This window comes from Fukomys damarensis, unplaced genomic scaffold (genome assembly GCF_012274545.1).
Source record: "Fukomys damarensis isolate Sample0158 unplaced genomic scaffold, DMR_v1.0_HiC HiC_scaffold_16, whole genome shotgun sequence".
NCBI lineage: Eukaryota > Metazoa > Chordata > Mammalia > Rodentia > Bathyergidae > Fukomys > Fukomys damarensis.
The window spans coordinates 117,894,692-117,911,605 of record NW_022900928.1 but is presented as its reverse complement, the minus strand read 5'-3'; the positions used below and the strand labels follow the sequence as shown (position 1 = coordinate 117,911,605).

General features: G+C 50.5%; 1 protein-coding gene across 3 annotated transcripts in view; it reads left to right on the top strand.

Annotated features, from left to right (window-relative positions):
- The first annotated feature begins 481 nt into the window (after positions 1-481).
- The window catches only part of Tns1 (tensin 1), a 165,155-nt gene continuing 148,722 nt past the window's right edge, over positions 482-16,914 (top strand). For 2 of the 3 annotated variants that reach the window (XM_010611937.3, XM_010611940.3), the window contains exon 1: positions 498-535. The gene's annotated coding sequence lies outside the window, so the exon portion shown is untranslated. Of the gene's footprint in view, positions 536-16,914 lie in introns of all 3 variants that reach the window. The other variant, XM_033764621.1, reaches the window with a different exon arrangement.

Sequence of the window (16,914 nt, the reverse complement as noted above, 5' to 3'; positions counted from 1 at the left end):
GTAGTGGGAGGAGGGAGCCAGTTGTGAGTGTGTGTACCGGCGCTCGTGCTCAAGCGCATGGAATTTGTGCGAGCATCTGTCTGCGTGTCCGTGTCGGGCTGGACTCCGGAGGTCTCCAGTGAAATGGTGTGTGTTGGCCGCCTGGGTCAGGGGGTCTCCTTGGCATCTCGGGGTACCTGGCTGTGTCTGGAGGAGAGGTCCTCAGTGAGTGTGTAGGGGTGCGCGGGCGATCCGTCTCGCGCAGAGTCCGGGGGTGCTGACTGCCGCCTGCCTGAGGTGTGGACCGGAGAAGGCCCCCTTGTTGCTTGGCGGGGCCCACAGGGAGCTGGGTGGCGGCTACCTCTGCCCCTGGCTAGGCTCCAGCGGGGGCGGCTCCTGCGCTCCCAGAGCCACTTCCCTCCCGAGCGCTGATCGCGGGCGGGGTGGGAGGAGATTTCTCTGGAGTTTCCATTTCATACCTCGCGGCTAAAACTTTCTTTCTGTCTCGCCCCTTGTAGCTTGCAGCTTCTCCTGTCATCGGAAATGCCAGGCCAAGGTAAGGGGCCTCGGGCTAGTGGGCCCCGCGGGGGATTTGGGGATGCGCCTGGCGCAGGGTCCGGGACCGGTGAGGGGGCGCTGGCGGGTCGGGGGCGTTGCCCGGGTCGTCCCTCCTCCTCTCTTTGTTTATGCAAAGCGGCCGGGGCTTGGGAGCTGTGCGGGTCAAGGTGAAGGCGAAGGCGAGGAGCCGGGGCGGACCCCCGGTTCTCTAGGGGGAGTCGGGGTAGGGGGAAGGAAGTGCGATACATTTCGAGGACCCCGCTGGCTGCACTGAGCCCTGGTTGGCACAGTTTGGGCAGCCTGAGAAGCTCGGAGTCTACCTCCAAAGGCTCTGGAGGGCTGGAGGCGGGAAATAGGGCAGTAGGGGCGGCAGAGAGGAGGAAGGAGGTTAGGATCACGCTAGTTCTCCGAAGCCTCGGCGCCACTGCTCCACTGCTCCACCTCTCTTTATTGGCCAGACCTCATTTTGGTCCTCAGTTTCCCCCATCTGTGTTTGCAGGCTGATCTTGGTGGGACAGGGAAACTGAGGCAAGAAGACTAGAGAGAGTGCTGGATCCTGGTCATCCGGACCCTCTTAGGCTTGGGCAGAGGAGTGATTGGGTTGGCTTCCTGGAGTCGTGGGGGTGTGCGGTGACCCAGGGTGGGTTCTGAGTCTGGGGAGGAGACTCCTGTGGAGGGGATTCAGTTCTCCCCTGGGGTCGACCTGCCTTCCCTTTTCCTAGGCCGAAGATGCCTGCACCCTTTTCCCTCCTTGCCCCTCCACCTACTTTGCTCTTCACACTTGACCTGAAAGGAAGGAATCTGGGAATGGAAGTGGAAGGGCAAATGCTTCTGGAAGGGGCGCTGAGCAGTGGAGGCCCGAATCTGGCAGGCCTCACGCTGTTCTCTTAGCTGTGTGACCTCAGGCAGCTCCTGGGGGGTTGGGGGGGGGGATTCAGAGATGATGTGTGTGAATGAGGTGCCCAGCTCCGTGCCTGGTCTGCGTGGTCTGTGCTCAGAGCATTGCTGGGCCTGGTTGGAGAGGGTGATGGGGAGCAGCAGGTCTGGGAGGGGTTCTAGAGAGGTCTTGTGCAGGCTGTGAACCCTCTTCTTTGGGGGCATCTCCCCGCTGCCAAGTCATGCCCACTGGTGCCCGTGGGTCTCTCATTGACGGGCGACTTTCCTACGCTCCCGTGATTCTGCTCTTTCAGCTCCCTCAGCCTTATCTTCCAGTGTGGCACTTCTGCTTTTCCTCCACTGCCCTCCTGGTTCTGTTTGTCTGAAGCAGAATTTTTCCACCCTGAATTTTAGAACAGCCCAGATTTGCTCCTCCCTAGGCCCACCTTCTCACTTCCCTTCCTGCACCTGTGTCTCTTGGTAACAGTGAATATTTGCACAAAGCTTTAGGCTTTAGAGAGCATTTCACATCCATTATCGGGTTTTATGCTTTTAATTCCACTAGAGCATGAAATATAGGCCGGAGGATTATGTTGTCTTACAGAGGGGGAAACTGAGGCACCAAACGATTTCGTGATTTCTATTCTCCATCTCAGCAACAGCAGGATACACAGAGAGGGCATAAAGGGATGAATTTCTTGGCAGTGAAAGGTCTGAGCAAGGGGACTAGGTGGCCCAGAGAGTCCCAGAGAAGTGTGATGGGACAGCCTGTGCCTGAAGACAGGGATGGAGCCAGGCTGGCCATGTGCACACACGGTGGGGCTGCACAGTCCTGCTGAGGAGGCCAGTCAAGGGGAGAGGGTGGGCTGGCAGGGCAGTGGCCAGACACATGGGGCTTTTTATAGGATTTTCCTGCATGGGAAATGGGACCCGTTGGTGGTGTGCACCCCACCCAGCTGGCAAGTCTTTCCCGAAATCACAGCTCTTGCTGCTGCCCTGCCTTTTCCTCTTGCCAGGCAGGCCAGTGGGGTCCCAGAGCACACAGAGGAGCTCTGTCCTCTGGATTTTCTAATCAGATCGCCTCGGGGTCATCTCGTCCAACCCCTGCTTCTAGGCAGGCTTCATTAAACAACCATTTGTAAAGCTCTTTCCGTGGGCAGGGACCAAGACAGACGCGATGTGACATTTAGCCTCACGGGGCTTACATTCTAATAGGGGAGATGGACAATAAGTAAGCAAACCAGTGAGGAAAGAGCTGGCTGGGATGGTGGGCTGGAGAGATTAAGTGAGGGTAGCTTGGGAGGACTTCTTGGAGGAAGTGTAATGTGAAGTGGGACCCAAGTGATATTATGTGGTGATGTGACAGGTGGAAAGAGCCAGTGCAGAGGTCCCGAGGTCATATGAACTTGTCATCCTCGAAAGCAGCTCTGTGGCTAGGGAGCAGTGTGCATTGGAGAATGGAGAGTGGGGGAGGCATGATCTGATTTCCATTGTAGAAGGCCCCTCTGGTCTTGAGCAGGGACTGAACCAAGAGGCTGCTGGGACTGACCACGTGAGATAGGCTGGTGGCTTAGTTCGTGGCACTCAAGGGCCTCGTTCTGAGGTGAAGCTTGGAGCTTGGCTGGTGGATGGGACACTGCAGGTGAGAGAATGGGCCCAAGGATGATCCTAGATTTTTGGCCAATGCCCAGTGTCATGACGTGGTTTCATTTACTGAGATAGGTGAGGTGTGGGAGAAACTCCGCGGAACCATGATTTCTGCTTTGCCTGGTCGCTTTTCCCCAGTTCTCCCACAGACTGAGAATTTCTTGCTGATGTTGATCGTTTCCAATTCAATACACTACAGCCACCCTTATTGTAAGCAGCTGATTCTTGCACGCCTTAACATGCCACCTTCCAGGTTATCCTGCAGTGTGAGACACGCTTTGATGGGCTGTGGTGTGTATACCTACCAGACTGAGGTAACAAACCACCCCCAAGATTTGTACTTTAGAGCAGCAAAAAACATTTCCAATCTCATACCATTTCTGAGGTAGGGCTGCAGGAGGGGTTTAGCAGTCTAGGGCCTCTCCTGAGGTGATTGGCAGGACATGGCTGGTGACTGTAGTCTTCTGAAGGCCTTCTGGGGCTGTAGGATCCTCTTTCAAGGTGGCCCTTTTCTGTGGCTGGCAAACTGGGGTTGGCTCTTGGCAGGAGGCCCTGTGAACTTCTTCTTAGGGCTGCTTGACTGTCCTCCCAACATGGTGGCTGGTTTCTCAAGGGTGAGTGGTTCCTGAGAGAACAAGGCAGAAGTGTTGAAAGGTACACACTTTGGAAGGCGCACATTAATATTCCTGTGATATTCTCCTGGGGCACAGGTCAGTGCTGTTTGGTGTGGAAGGAGTCTACACAAGGGCATATTTGCCAGGAGTCAAGAACAATGAGGGCCATGTTGGAGGCCAACCACCACAGATGCCATGAGGGGTAACTCTGACCCAGTGCTAGGGAGGCCATGGGAGAGGTGGGAAGGGAGGGTGTATAGGAATCAGATATCTGGGTTTGCACTCTGTGCTTACTGCTTTCCAGCTGGCTTGCAAAGGATAAAATGCCCATCGGCATGGAGTGGGCCTCTTTCTCACTCCTCAGAGCTAGAGCCCAAGACTGGAAAGGGCCCAGATATTCTGGGCCCAGGTCTTTGCCACTTAGACAAATCTGAGACGAAAATGCTCATACTGGGAAAGGAGGGGCTTCAGGGCCTGGCTCACAGTAGGGTTATATACATCTCAATTTTCCAAGGAAGGCTGAGGGATGGGGGCCACCCCCAGCTTCTAGAACAGTGCCTGACCCATAGCAGGGGTGCTCATACAGGACTAGAAGGGAGGAATAAAGAACATCTTGAGGTTGGGTGTGGTGCTGTAAACCTGTAATCTCAGTACTCAGGAGGCTGAGGCAGGAGGATCACCATGAGCTTGAGGCAAGCCTGGGCCACACAGGGTTCTAGGGCAACCTTAACTACATAGTAGATCCTGTATCGAAAAACAAACAAAAATCCAAGAGGCTGAGGGGTGGATGAGATCAGGGAGGAAGTAGCAGCAGTGTCCCCTGGTCAGGGAGGGCTCTTCAAATAATAATTAATTGTGGGTGTTTACATTTTTCTGATTGGGGCATAACTCACATACCATCAAGTAAGCAGAACTCCCAGCTTGATGGATTTGCACATAGATATGAACCAGATCAAGTTCTAGAACATCCTGTGCCCCTGAAACAGCCCTTCTGTGAGCCCTCTCCAAGTCAGTATCCCCCAAAGGTAATTGCTGTTCCTACTCATGCCATCAGAGATGGGTTTTGTCTGTCCCTGAACTTCATGTAAATTGAAACACACAGTATGTTTGCATTTGCGTTTGGCTTGCATCGCTCAACATGGTGGCTAGGAGGCACAACTATGTTTCTGTGGGTCAAGGTGGCCATTCTTTTTTATGGCTGCATTGTATTCCATTATGTGAGCCAACCTCAGTATATTTATCCATTCCTCTGCTGGCTGCCATCTGGGTTCTTTTCAGTTCAGGGCTGTTAGGAACAAATCTGCTGTGACCATTCAATCACCTGTGTGCTGCATAGAACTGGGTAACACGCAAGATGTTTTCATTCATCTTCACAGCTCTGGGAGGCGGGTGGGCTCACAGCAGCCTCATTTTACAGATCCAACCCTGAGGCCCTGGGAGGAGATGCAGCTTGGTGAACAGCCCCTTGTACATGATTCTGGCATTGCCCTGAATGGGTAAGTGGGAAGGAACAGAGAGGGACCCTGGATGTGACTCCGGATGTCAGGGTAGTAGGTCTTGGAAGCCGCAGCCTCCAGCTCTTGCCCTAGGTCCCTCGAAGGAAGCAGAGCTAGGCCTCCCTTTGTCCCCACCCTTGCATCGTCTGGGCTCCTTATCTGGCCACAGTTGTTTCTCTTCTTTGGAGGATTAAAGTGAATGGCCCAGGCTTGACTCCCATTTTATTTGAGCTCATGCCTCGTGTACATATACACAGCAGATTTTCCTGTTTTGCTTTTTCTTTCAGTCTCCCTCTGATTCCACAACCTCTAGTTATGTTGTAGTTATTATTTTAAGTCAATCTTTAATTTTAGAATGGGTTTAGGTTTACAGAGAAGTTGCAAAAATGGTACAGTGAGCTGCTGTGTACATATGTAACAAACCTCTGGGTTCCCATAATTTTCAGATACTTTAAAAACATTTGTTTTGAGGTTCAGTCATGTTAAATTTCCCAGGCTAGGCTGGAACTTGAAATCCTCCTGCTTCAGCCACTGCTAAGTGCTGGGATTACAGGCATGCAGCACTGTGGTCAGCTCCTAGGTAAAATTTTGAGAAGCACTGTTCTCACTCCTGATTGGGCCCATGATTTACACCAGGCCTGCGGAGCCAGGGCTTGAACCCAAGTCCTCATTCACACTGGGTGAGGGTGCCACCTGTGAGCTAGGTGGCCAGTCTTCTGTGTTTGGAGGTAACAGCTCCCTCCTGCCAAAAGTGGCAGCTCCTTCCAGCAAAATGCTGTTGGCCCGTTCTAGGGGGTTAAAGGCCAGGACCCTCAGCCTCTGGGCCAGCCTAGGACGTGGGCCTCGGGCAGCTCTTTCTCACTTCCTGGCCTCATTCCTCAGCTCTCTCCCACCCTCCAGCCTGGCCCTGGTACCTTCCTGTGTTGCGCACTACCTGGGGTGGAAGGGAGGCTGCAGCAATAACGCAGTCTCCCCTCGTTACCAAAATGGCTTACCATCTCATCCTTCTGGCTTGAAAGGAAAGGAATTTCCTCAATTGACCCCCACCTTTCCGTCACATCATATATCCCTTTCCTGACAGTTTCTCATAACCCTTCTTTCCAGGTGGGCAGAGGCTTGTAGTCCCGGCTACCAGGAATAACTGGGTGAGAGGGGCTTCCAGGCCCATCAGTGGCTCTGAGCCTGGTGGAGAGCTTAAATTCTTTGATCTTGGAGACTGACTGTTGCGTTTGAATCTTGGTTGTATCAGGAACCTACTTTGTGATCTTATGCAAGTTACCGAACCTCTCTGAGCTGGTTTCCTCATCTGCAACATGGTGATTATAGTGAGCCTCATCTTGCAGTATTTTTGTGAGCACTGAGGATGGTAAGCCAACTAAAATGCCAAAATCAAAATTCAGTGGTCAAAATGTTGCTAATACCCATGTGCTCTATTTTGTTCTTTCTGCTTGCTCCCACCTCATAGAAGGTTGTGGTGTCAAGATGAGAGCCTCGTGTGAGTTTTGCCCATTCTTCTCTGTCTCCATAATCAGAGAAGAGGAGGAGATGCCGTAGGGGAATATAGTGTCTTTGACTGGTTTGCTGGCCTCATAGCACATGAGGCCTCCATAGCGGTTTGAGACCTTATCTGTACATTGAGATAACCTGGATGCTTTAAAAATACTGCTGATACTGGGTGCAGTGGCGAATGCTACTTGGGAGGCTGAGGCAGGAGGATCACCAAAGACCAGCCTGGGCAATGCAGTGAAACCCTGTTTCCAAAAGCCCAAAACAAAAACCGTACAAAACCCAACAAAAAACCCCCAAACCTTAGCCCAGACTAAATAGATAAACAAGCTGTGATGCCTAGGTCCTGGGTCCTGTTCCCTAGAGCAGGGACATTTAAAAGTGGTCACCAGCATTGGGGTGTGAAATGGCGGGGCCGCTCTGGAAGCGCTTCGGCCATTTCTGACAAAGTGCCGCAGATGTCTGTATGGCCCAGCAGGTCCACCCCAGAGTATTTACTGAAGAGAAATAAAAGCACATCCCCTCATCAGAATGACTTGTGTACACACGGGCGGCAGCTTTATTCCCCAGGGCCCCAAACTGGAAAGGATCCAGCCACTGCATAACAGGTTCATGGATAAACGCATTGTGATATCAAGGCATAGTGCATGGTCCCTGGCAGTAAAAAGGAACGAACGATTCTTGTGCACAGAAGTACAGAGAAGTCTCCAGAACACTGTGTGGAGTGAGGGAAGCCGGACCCAGAGTGAGCACGTCCTGGATGATTCCCTTTTTCATGGAAAGGCAAAACTCTGGTGGCAGAGTAGCTCGGTAATTACCGGGCACTGGGGACGGTGGGAAGGATGAAGGCGTGTTTCTGGGGACTGGAAATGTTCTGTTTCTTGACTGTGGTAGTTCTCCGGGTGTGTACGCCTGCCAGAACTCATCGAATGAGCTGGTTGGCGTGGTGGGAAGCTGAAGCAGGAGGATCAAAAGATCTTGCCCAACCTGGGCCACTTGGCAACTTAACAAGATCTAGTCTCGAAAAGTGAAAAGAGGCCTGGGGATGTAGCTCAGTGCAAAGGCCCTGGGTTCGGCCCCCAGTGCGGCGGAAAAACAAAGCAAAGCACATTGAACTATATTTTTTAAATGATATATTTAATTATATGTAGATTTGATCTTAATAAAGTTTATTTAAATAAAACTTCCTGTGAGAGTCTTCCTTGCAGCCTGTTTGTGAACCACTCACTGTTTATTGGCTTCTGAAGCTCTGTCTTTCCACCCTTGGTTGCATTGAGCTCAAAGCCATGTCCTTTACCTTGCTTTCCGGGCCTCCCTGACACTTTCCTAATGACTTTATTGAGGTGTAATTCACATGCTATACAACCCACCCACTTAAAAGTGTGTAATGCAGGGCTGGGGATTTAGCTCAGTGGCACTGCACCTGCCTTGCAAGTGCAAGGTCCTGAGTTCAGTCCCTGGAACTGGAAAAAAAGAAAGTGTATAATGCAGTGGTTTTTTTGTATATCCACAGAGTTGCACAACCATCACCACGCTCAGTTTTAGCACATTTTTGTCACTTCAGAAAGAAACCCATACCCTGCAGCGGTTACACCTCGACCCCTCTGTTCTGCCCCCCGTCCCAGCACTAACCAACCACTAATCTACTTCCTGTCTCTATACAAGGTCTGATCAAAATATAGGGTTTATGTTTCAATTTTTTAAAAACGTATTACAGTAAAAGACGCAACGTCACGAGTTCCCCCTCACAATGCTCCCCCTCGCTTCGAATGCACCCATCCTGTCATTCTTGCCACGTTCTGAAGCAGTTCTGGAAGTTCTCTTCCATGTCTTCATGAATGAAGCTAGTGAATGCTGCTGCTGAGTTTCATCCAATGAAAAGGCGGGCTTGTACAAACATTCGAGTGTGTCCTCATCCGTCTTCTCACCCGATCTGGCACTGTGTGACTTAGGGCTCTTCCCCATAATTCAAATAATCGGACCAAATGAAACTGCCTTCTGCAGTGCTGGGGGATTGGACTCCAAAATATCTCCTGGGGAGAGTACCCCTCAGCCCTTGGACAGCAGTGACGCTATTTTATGTTCTCACCAGCAAAGCGTGTAAGTTCCCATTTCTCCACGTTTTTGCCGACACTTGTTATCGTCTGACTTTTGATCACATTCGTTCTAGTGGATTTTCGTGTGGTAGTTCATGAAGGTTTGGATATGATTTTCCTGATCTTAGGGAAAACCCACCCAATCTTGTACCATGAAATGAGATGTTAGCTGTGGGTTTTCGTTTTTTTTTTTTTCATAGACACCCTTTATGAGGTGTAGCACATTCCTGCTAGTCTTAGTTTGTTGAGTATTTTAAAATTCATGGAGTCTTGTTGGATTTTGTCCAATACATTTTGAAACTATCAAGAGCTTTTTAAATTCTACTGCTATGTATTGTATGAAGTGATTTTCAATTTTTTTGTTTGTTTTTTTGAGATAGGGTCTTGCTATGTAGTCCAGGCTGACCTTGAACTCACTCTGTAGCTCAGGCTGGCTTTGAATTCAAAGTGGTCCTCTTGCCTGGGTCTCCTGAGTGTTGGGATTACAGGTGTGTGCCAAAATGCTTGGCTGATTTTCAAATGTTAAAACTACCTTGCATTCTAGGGATAAATATCATTTGGTCATGGTATAATTCTCTTTATTATATGTTACTGGATTACATTTGATAGTGTTTTGTTGAGGATTTTTTGCATCTCTATTTATTTATTTGGTACCAGGGATTGAACTCGGGACCTTGTGCATGCGAGGCAGGCAGCAGAACTACTGAGCTAAATCCCCAGCCCTTGCATTTATATTTATAAAAATGAATACTCTACAGTGTATTTTTCTTATAATGGCTTTGCCTGGTTTTGGTATCAAGACAATACTGGCCTCCTAGAATGAAGTAGAATGCTATTTATTGATTTATGTGATATTGAGGATAGGCCTAGAACCTTTACAGTGAGCTATAGCTCCAGCCTTTTTAAATTTTTAAATCTTGAGACACGGTCTCACTAAGTTGCTAAGTTGCCTAAGCTGGACTTGAACTTGTGATCCTTTTCTCTTTCCCAGAGTGCTGGGATTACAGGCATAGATTACCATGCCCTGGCCTTCTACTTTTTGTAGCTGCTGTTTTGGTTTGTTAATTATTTACTTATTTATTTGGTACTGGGGATTGAACTTGGGACCTTGTGCTTTTGAGGCAGGCAGGGGCACCACTGCACTAAATTCCTGGCCCCCGTTTGTTGTTTATTGTGAGACAGGGTCTTATGATGTTTTCCAGGGTGGTCTCAAACTACTGGGCCCAAATGATTCTCCTGTCTCAAACTCCTGAATAGCTGGGACTGCAGGTGCCTATCATGTTACCTGGTTCCTTTTCTGCCTTTTGGAAGAGTTTGTGAACAACTGATATTGAATCTTTAAATGTTTGGTATAATTCTCATGTGAAGCCATCTGGGTCTCGACTATTCTTGGTGGGTATAGAGTTTTGATTGCCAATTCAGTCTTTGTTATAGGTCTGTTCAGCTTCTCTGCTTCTTCTTGGGTCAGTTTTGATAGCTGTGTCTTTCTAAGAAATGTATTGATTTTATTTTAGCTATCTTGTTTTTCTGACTTACAATAGCTATTCATAGTATTCTTTCATTAATTCTTTTTATTTTTGGAAGATTGACTACTAGTAATATTTCTCCTTCCCTTCCACCTTCTTCCCTCCCTCCCTCCCTTCTTCCCTTCTTCCTTTCCTTCCTTCCTATGAATTGAACCTAAGGTCTATGAACTGAGCTACATTCCTGGCCCATTTTTACATTAAAAAAATTGAGACAAGGTCTCACTAAGTCACTAAATTGCCTGGGCTGGGCTTGAACTTGCTTGCAATCATCCTGCCTCAGCCTTCCAGAATGCTAGGATTACAGATGTGCACTACCATGCTTTGCCCTGTCTCATTTCTGTTTTTGAAATCTGAATTTTCTTTCTTTTTTCCTTGGTCTGCCTAATTAGTTTGTCATTGTTTTTTAGACAAGGTTCACTATGTAGCCCAGGCTGGCCTTGAACTTGCGGCAATCCTGCCTCAGCTTCCTAAGTGCTGAGTGTGAAGTGCCCTGCCTGGCTGAATTTCTCAATTATTTTGACCAGTCCAAAGAACCTCCCCTTTCCCTACTCTTTCACTGTAGTGACTTAGTTTCTAGACGCTGCTTATTGTGTGTCCTTGGCATTGCCCCACCGGGTCCGTGAACACACACAGGGCAGACTGACTGGCCCCACTCACAGGTGAGGTTGCTGAACTGAACACCTCACAGCGCCACGCAGCTGGCGGGCAGGGAGCTGGCTTCCGGCACAGGGCCAAGTGGCTCCAAGGCCTGATGGTTTTCATGCCACAGGGCACCACTTCTGCTCCATGCTCTGCTCTTTCCTGTTGGGCTGTGACTTCACTGTGGGTTACTGTTCCTCACCAGGAATCCTTGGCATCACCTTGTACAGTGGGTCTAGGGTTGGGCCCAGGGGTCTGCATTACTTTCTTCCATGGCCCCTGACTGATGTCAGATCCCCGAGGCCCACCTGTGCTGCCCCTGGAAGTTCCTCTTGCACTCCTGGAAGCCACTGATTCCTCCGTCTACATCTCTATGGTCTCCTGACTTCTGCTTCCCCGCGGATTGGGGGTGCAGGGTAAGGTGGGTTTTGGGAAACCATTTTCACTCTGCTTTATTAAAAACTTGCAAGAAGTTGGAGCCCCTCTTTGGCATCTTCCTAAAGTATAGGATGTTGACAGAGATGAGGCAGACATGCAGGGCTCAGTAATTAGCCTTGGACACACACACACACACACACACACACACACACACACACACACCCTCCCTCCCTGACAGGGAGGGGCAAGGCCTGGAGGGAAAGCGACACTGAGCTGTGACTGGCTTCTCATTTTCCTGGAATGTGGCTTCCAAAAGGTCTCACATTTTTTTGGCGTTTCTGACTCTAGGGCTGTGTAAACATCAGATGGGGGTTTGCTGTTTCCTAGGGGCTGTGGGAGTAAGAAAGGGGGAGGGAGGGGATCCAGAGCAGAGAGAAGGGCAATGAGGTGGAGAACTGGAGGCAAGAGTGAGAGGGAAAGAGAGAAGGGAGAGGAAAATCTTGGGGTCTGGTGGAACAGAATATGAGGTAAAATATGCTGGAGATCCAAGGCCAGCAGCCCCACTCTCTTTTGAGGGTCTGGGTGCAGGCTGTGACCCGTGCAGAGCAGCCGGTGCAATGTATCAGCTGTCAGTGGGGCCTGAGGGGACGTCTCGTCTCTGCCTGCCTCTCTCACTGCTTCTGGCTTGTAGTTTTGGGTGCGTGGTGCCTGTGAGAGCCCGCAGAGCAGGGAGGTGAGGGGTTTACTGGTGGGCTTCTTCCCAGGGTCTGCAGCCCCCACCCTTGGGTACCCACTGAGGCTGGAGAAGCTGCTGCTTCGAGGGTCCTGAGAGGCCACCCAGGAACCCAGCATTTTCCCCTGATGGGCTCTTTCTGGAGGCCAAGGGCTGAGTCAACCCTCTGAGTTTCCCAGGTACTGACCTGAAACCTTTCCCAGAGCTTGGATGGCAGGAGAGGTGGCTGGGTAAAGATGGATCCTCTCTAGCGTTGGGCTCAGTTTGGTCCTGACTGCCATCTACCTGAGACTCATTATATCAGATAGTCACTCACCCTCTAAACTCTGGTTTCCTCATTGGTATAAAGAAAGGTAACATTAGCTGCATGTGGATGTGGTGGTACGTATCTGTAATCCCAGCACTCTACAAGGTCTGGGTAAATTCAAGCCCAGCCTGGGCAACTTAGTGACTTAGTAAGACATTGTCTCAAAAAGAAAAAAAAAAAAATTACAAAACTGCTGGGGGTGTAGATTACGGTCTTGGGTTCAACCTCCTCCAGTACCAGTGAAAAAGAAAAAAAAAAAAAGTGACATTGATATCTTGCTGATACTGGACTGACCTTGCAAAATTGGTGTGAGGATTAGAGAAATCGTAGGTAAAATCCTGGCATGTGATATAGGCCCTTGCTCAATAGATAGCTCTTATTCTATTATTCTGAGATCCTATGATGATAAAGTGCTAAGTGCCCCAGAAATAACAAACAGCTCAATGCTCCAGAGCAGGCAGTGGGCCAGGCAGCTGCGCAGAAAGTCCGGGGTCCCCCACTGGCTCCTCTGCCTGCAGCCACCTGCTGGCACTGACCACCCCCTCCTGTTCCTTCTCTCTGCTCTCCCTTTCAGGGAGTCTGGCTCCTGGCTGATGAGTGACTTGGCCAGTTGTCCCCCGCAGCGGCCGGGCAGGAGGCGTGGGGTGTTAGCGGGGGGCCATTAGGCAAAGGAGTGTATGTGTCCTGGGCACAGAGTGAGTTACAGATTTACCCCCTGCTCTGTTTCCACTGGCACTGGCCCGGGGCACCGAAGCGAGGGTGTCCGGAGGTGTCTGGGTTCAAACCAGGTTCTGTTGGAGGCAGCAGGGGGAGAGGTCACTTTGGGGTCATGTGTGGAGGGAGGAGCAGCCAGGGAGTCCTGGTGCCTCTCTTGCACACTGAGCTTCACTCTGGTTTGGATGCCACCATCGGTGCACCACTTGCAGAGGGTCTTGCACACGCAGGGTCTACTGGATCAGAGTCTCACTTTAAAGGACAGGTCTGAGGCAATTCTAGGGCCCAGAGGAGGAAACAGACTCGCATGGGTGAGCATTGTGCTTGCACGGCCAGGCAGATGGGGCCTGTGGGCCCAGAATTGAACCCAGACTCTGGGAGAGACTTTCTTCTTCCATATCCACTATCTTTGACACAGGGCAGGTTGTGAACCCTCTCTGTGACTTGAGTTCTTCACTCGTAAGTCATAAAAATAGTCTCTTGTTTCAAGATCTGCGGGCATGGGAGTCAAAGCTGGTTTGTTTCCTGCCTCTCCTGCCTACTGCTGATTGGGCTTAGTTCTGGGTTTCCTCATCTGTAAACTGGGGTTATCAGCCCTGCCTGCAGGATTGTGGTCAGGATTAAATTAGCTAGGTTTGGAGAGTGCTTTTCAGCCCCTGGTCCACAGTTACCAATGATGGGAGACAGCTGTGGTTGTGGCCAGAGGCTGTGGAGATTGGCTGATCCCAGAGCAGGAACACCTGTGTCACCCAAGCTCCTGGGGGGGTCTGAGCTCTTCCCTCTGGTCTTGAACCTGAGCATACCTCATCTCATTCCCTGGGGCTCCAAAGGAAACCTCTTGGGTTGATTTCTTCTTTCCTTCCAAGGACATAATGCTTTAATTGCTCTTTGGCTATTTGGACCCTAATCTATGTCTTTCTTAGGCTCCAAGGTTTTCCTTCCTTCCTTCCTTCCTTCCTTCCTTCCTTCCTTCCTTCCTTCCTTCCTTCCCTCCCTCCCCCTTCCTTCTTTCTTCCCTTCTGTGGTGGTGCTGGGGATCAAACCAAGGGCCTTGTACATGCTAGGCAAGTGCTGTACCACTGAGCTACACCCCCCAGCCTGCCTGTCCTCCTTTTTTATTTTCATGTGATTCTAGACTTACAGAAAACTTGGCAAACATGCCACAGAAAGTGTCCGTATACCCTGCACCATGTAATGTTGACAGCTTACGTAACCGCCATGTAATTATCAAAACCCCAGAGATGAACATTAATGTGGTGCTGCTCACTACTATACAGATCTTAGGAGAACATGGCCAGTTTTCCATGCCTGCCTGCTCCTTTACTGACCTCAGGTCAGTTCAGAGGTTCAGTCTTACTTCCACCCTCCTTTGTCCCTTGCAGTCTGGGACACTCAGCTCCTCGGGTTCTTCGTTTCTCATGGCCTTGGCCATTTGGAAGAGGGCTGGTTGGTTGTTTTGAAGAATGGCTCTCAGTTTGGGTTGGATTTTCTATTTTTGTCACTCCTTTTACACTTGTGAATTAGAGCCGAGTTGTACAGTGCCACCCCTTATCCCATGTGTTTATTTATTTCATTATTCATGGGGACTTTTGGGTAGAGTCCAGTGAGCAAAGTGACCCAGCCATGGCCCTGGGAGCTCCTTGGGGGGTAGGACCCATGTTTCTTGGCCTCTCTTATTTGCTCATGGCTTTGGTCAGGGGTGCCCCAGGAAGCAGAAACCATAGGATACGGTTACTGAGATTTTTAAGAAAGAGGCTGGAAAGTGGGCTGCAAACAGGCAGGATTAATGTGGTCCTTTTTTTCTTCTTTTTCTTTTTTTTTTTTGTGGTACTGGGGATTGAACCAGGAGCCTAACACTGAGTCACAACCCCAGCCCCTCCCCGCCTTTTTTATTTTGGGACAGGTTCTCACTAAGTCACTGAATTGCTCAGGCTATGCTCGAACTTGCAATCCTCCTGCCTCAGCCTCCCAGAGTGCTGGGATTACAGGAGTACACCACTATGCCCAGAAGATGCTGTGACTTGAGGCAGACTGTCTTCCAAGGAAATCTCAGGTTTTGCTCCTAAGGCCTTCGATAGATGGACAAAGCCCACCTATACTGTCAAGGGTCCTCTCCTTTCCTTAGGTCACTGATTGTCAATGTCAACCACATGTACCAAATACCTTCACAGCCAGGCCTGGGCTAGTGAAACTCCTAGGTGCTCTAGCGGGGCAAGTTGACACAGAACTCAGCCATCACAGCCACTGGTAGTAGAGGATGCCGTTCCGTGTTCCAGCATGGGAGGAGAAGATGAGGAAGACAGGGCCCCACCAGGCTGAATAGACATGGATGTAACGTACACCATTCTGGTCCAGCCCTCTGTAGTTTCCAGATTCAATCTCTGATTCCCATCTATTCTGAGTTTGGGCAAATTCTCCCTTTTATCTGTAAAATGGGATAAACATTACTGTTTTTAGGTGAAGGTCAGAAGGGTCTTGTTTGTTTTTTGTGTCCTTGGTTTTGTTTTTTAAAACAAGGTCTCAGTGTGTAGTCCAGGGTGGCCTCAAACTTGAGATTTTCCTGCCTCAGCCTCCCAAGTGTTGGGTTGATGGGTATTAGTCACCATGCCTGCTGAGGGTCAGAGGGTTTTTAGATGCTTGATTTTGAAACAAGGGTGGGAATGGCTCTCCTTGGGACAAGGCATCATGCACTTTCAAATTTAAGGGACCTCCCCCAGCCTGCAGTTTCCATTCCTTCCAGGAACCCTGGGATACCCTTCCCTTCTGGAAGAGGCTGTGGTGGTCTCTGCCACAGCGGTTCCTCTCTTGGGGCTGATCAGCTTGGGAGAGGGATCAGAGCGACCAAAGTAGCTAACCACAGAGCTCAGGCAGGACTTGCCCCTGCAGGCAGGTGTGCGCAGGTGCGTGTGTGTGTGTGTGTGTGTGTGTGTGTGTGCGTGTGTGCGTGCATGCGTGTATCCTGCGGTGGTGGTGGGCAATGCCTAGAGACACAGGAAGCCCTTTGGGATTTGAAGGAGCAGTAGGGGTCCCTACCTAGGCAGAGTTCCCTGGTCCTCTCCAGGCTGCTGGGAGAGGTGGCAGGGAGAGGGGAAGACCTGGTTTCCCAGGAGTTGGAAAGGAAATGTGAAAGGTAGGGAGAAAGGGGCCTTCCTGAAAGGGAAAACCTTAAATATAACCTAAAGACCCCCACTTCCACTGATCGGGCCATGGCATCCTCCCACCTCCCCAGGTGTCATTGCCCCCGCTTCTCTGCTTAAGGGGAAACTGAGGCAAGGGTGGTTGGAGCTTTAGCAGAGGGGTGGGTCCCAGCACAGTCGCTGAGGTTACCGGGTGATTTTCTTGGTGGTCGGGGACAGCCTAGGAGAACACAGGTTAAAACTGCAGCTGAGGGATTGGGCTCTAGGAGGTACCTTCTGGTGTGTGTGGGAGAGTAGAAGGGGACCAGGGGACTGAGGTGCAGCCCAGACCCTGGGGTCTCCAGAGTGCAAATGGCTGTTTGCGCCTTCCTGCACTGTGCTGTGTGTGTCTGGAGGGACTGAGGTAAGGGGAGCTGCAGGCCCAGAAGGGGATCCTGGGGTCCCAGTCTGCCTGGCACCAACTGTGAGCAAAGCAGCAAAGGCCATTGTGCCCCTCGAAGGCCATGTCTGGACCTGTGCCTCCTCTCCATGTCCTCCCCTGCGAGTCCAGGCTCTGTGGCAGTGACCAGGAGATGGGAGTAATGTCTGGGACCATCCTGGGCCTCAGTTTCCTGATCTGTAAGACGGGGATGATGGAAATGATGCCCTGCATCCTGGGTGGCCTTCAAGAGCTTGGACACAGGGAGCAGCCAATGCCCTGTTCTGGGC